Here is a 3,019-nt window from a genome sequence, read left to right on the forward strand (position 1 = left end):
TTTAACTTTCTTCTTTAAAAGTTATCTGAGCATAATTTTTACCAATCATCTCCAATTACTAGCCAAATTTGGTCTTCACTTGATCACTTACTCTAGCCAACAAATGTGCAACCTTCCAGTGACTGACAAAAAATTTCACTCAGAGGAACCTTAGTGTAAATCTTGCACAGACATATACACACTTGATGGATATGGTACTAATTGTAATTTTATTAACACTCCATAGATGTATCCTAACTTAACCCTCTAAGCAAACTTATGGAATAGGTTCTCTCACCAATTTTTTTTCAAGTGAGAGAATTAGAGCTTAAAAATTTAATTTACTTGCCAAATATCCTATGTTAGTAATGGAACAAAGACTCAACCCCAGGCTCATTTATAAAGCAATTACTGAGATGTATCCATGAGATTTTTACTCATGAAAGTCTTAAATGGTGGAAGGAGTAGCTTTTGGGCTACAGAGGCCATAGATCCAGCTATTGGTATTACATTTCCATTGGGGAAGTCCAGTATACTCTCTTGGGCATATGGAGTTTCCTGCTATGCCAGATAGCTATGGACCAGACATGAAATTCCGAGACACTCCTCCTATCCAATTATGTTGTTAAAGTACCAGGATTTCTTAAACACAACCCCTCTGCCCACTCATGAGATCCTGGTAATCAGTATACAACCTAAGCCATCCCACTATTTCAAGGATATTATTTCATATGGAAGTCATTGTAAAATTCTTTACCCCCACAAACTACCCAGGCAAATTATTGCTTCTAATTCCCTTATATACAAGTGTATTATTTACTACAATTTCTTAGATTCTGTAGATTATTATTGCTATGAGTTTCAGTAGATGGGTGATAAGTTTAGTTAGGGTTATGATGGGATAAGAAATAGAGGAACGGTTATCCTAGTCTTACTGATGACTACAGAGATTGACTTTTCTAGACACAATGACATCGTATTGACTAAATTAAACATAATGATAACACTTTGGCAAAAATAGGATGAACTTACTGCCCCATGCTAACAATTCCAATCATTTGGCCATCCAGGAGACATCGGTCAGTCCACACACAATTACCTACTCCTCTGTGAGGTTTTCTCTTTCTTTGCATTCACGAATACTACAACCTTTGGTAGCTATCAGATGCATTTCTTAACTTTTTTTTTTTTTAAATTTACTTTATCTTTCAAAGTACATTAGACTTTTTAGGGCCAGTAGGTGGCATGATTGTTAAGGTGCTGGACTCCCACATGGTCAACTGTGGTTGGCATCCCAGACTGATGGCTTACTTTCTCACTTTCCCTCTCCTTCTCTCTGTCTCTCTCTGGTCAAATTAAAAGTAATAATGATGATGATGATAATGACTAAAATTAAATAATTCAAAAAAAGAAGTATATTAGAATTTCTAGGGCTAGACCATATTGTTGTAGTTAAAGGAGCCAAATCCCACATGACCATCCATGGTTCAAATCCAAGCCCCAAAATATTGAAAAAATATTCTGAGCACACACACGTATATACCCATGCTCAAGATTCAAATAGAGGAAGTGGAGAAGGGAATGTGGCAAGATCATGTCCCAGTGCAAGATGTTTTCTCTACCACTGTCTTTCTATTGTTGTCTCTCTGTTTCTGTCTGGTGAGTGTACATGCCCTGTGGAAATTAAAAGATGCATAATGGTTACATCACTAGACTCTCATATGGCCAGATGGGATTCAGGCCCCAGACTCAGTGACTTCAAAATCATGTTGGGCATGTGTGTGTATGTGCCCATGATCCCAGAAGGAGAATGAAAGAGAAGGGATTGCAACATGACCATCCCTCAAAGGGGTGATTTCTCACCTTCCCTCTCACTGTCTGTCTCTCTCTCTCTGGTGCGAGCATATGCACACCCTATGGTGAAAACCTCTAAATGAATAAATAAATAATATGCTTTAAAAAATGTACAATATTGAAGTTTAAGTATTATCTATTTTCTTTTTTTCCATGTTTAAAACATAATATAATGTTTAATATAGAATAAGATGAAGATGTTTATATCCTTGAGTTGATTATCACATGCACTGTATGCATGCTTGGAAAAAGAATACAGTACCCCACAAAAACATATAATTATTATATTTTTAAAAATATAAATCACCATAAAAGTAGTTAATTATTCATTTTTTTCTTTTTCTTCATTTTAAATTTATTTTTATTTATTTTATACAATTAATTACTACACTTCGCTTAGCTTGTAAATTGAATTTTTCTAACATGAATATACTTCACAGTAGCCCAGTTGAGGATACAAAGCACATTATTATCAGCAGATAATAATCCATTTCTACATCCCATAAATGTCTCGCTTCTCTGTGTTTCTCCTTAATTTCTTTCCTTACACTCTTACTCCTTCTCCCACCCTCTTCCCACATTGTCTCCAGTTTCCATAGCCATTTTCAATGCTTCTATGTCCTCTGATCTTTCTTTTTTATTTTATTATCATTATTTTATTATTATTTCAGTTTCTTTTATACATTCAATCACATTAATTAGTTTGCAAAGTGAACATTCCAACATGTGTACATTTTGCACCAGTCCAGTTGACAAAGCTATAAGGTTATCCCTCAAAAGATAATAACCCATTTCTTTATCCTATACGTGCCTTGCCTCTCTATTTTTCTCTTTAATGTCCTTCCTCAGATTCTACTCCTTCACCCTCTATTTTCAATTAATACTACTGTTATAAGGATTGCATACACATTTTAATCTCTGGTAGGAACAAGGTTTTATAGACTCTCTTTTTAACTTCTGAAATGTGAAGTAAATCAAACCTTGCTCTTTCTTTCACATGTGGCTCTCCCAATGTTTTATTTTTGGACCAGATATGTGATGAATCTAAAAAGACTGATAAACTTAGTTGTATTTATCATAGATTATATAAATTAATAGGTAAAATATGTTAATCTTTTATTAGATAGCAGAGTAGTATATGTTATGCTCAATGCTTCCATTATATTATTCAGATATTTGCTTGTTA

The sequence above is a fragment of the Tupaia chinensis genome, unplaced genomic scaffold (genome assembly GCF_000334495.1).
Source record: "Tupaia chinensis unplaced genomic scaffold, TupChi_1.0 Scaffold000249_2, whole genome shotgun sequence".
Classification (NCBI taxonomy): domain Eukaryota; kingdom Metazoa; phylum Chordata; class Mammalia; order Scandentia; family Tupaiidae; genus Tupaia; species Tupaia belangeri.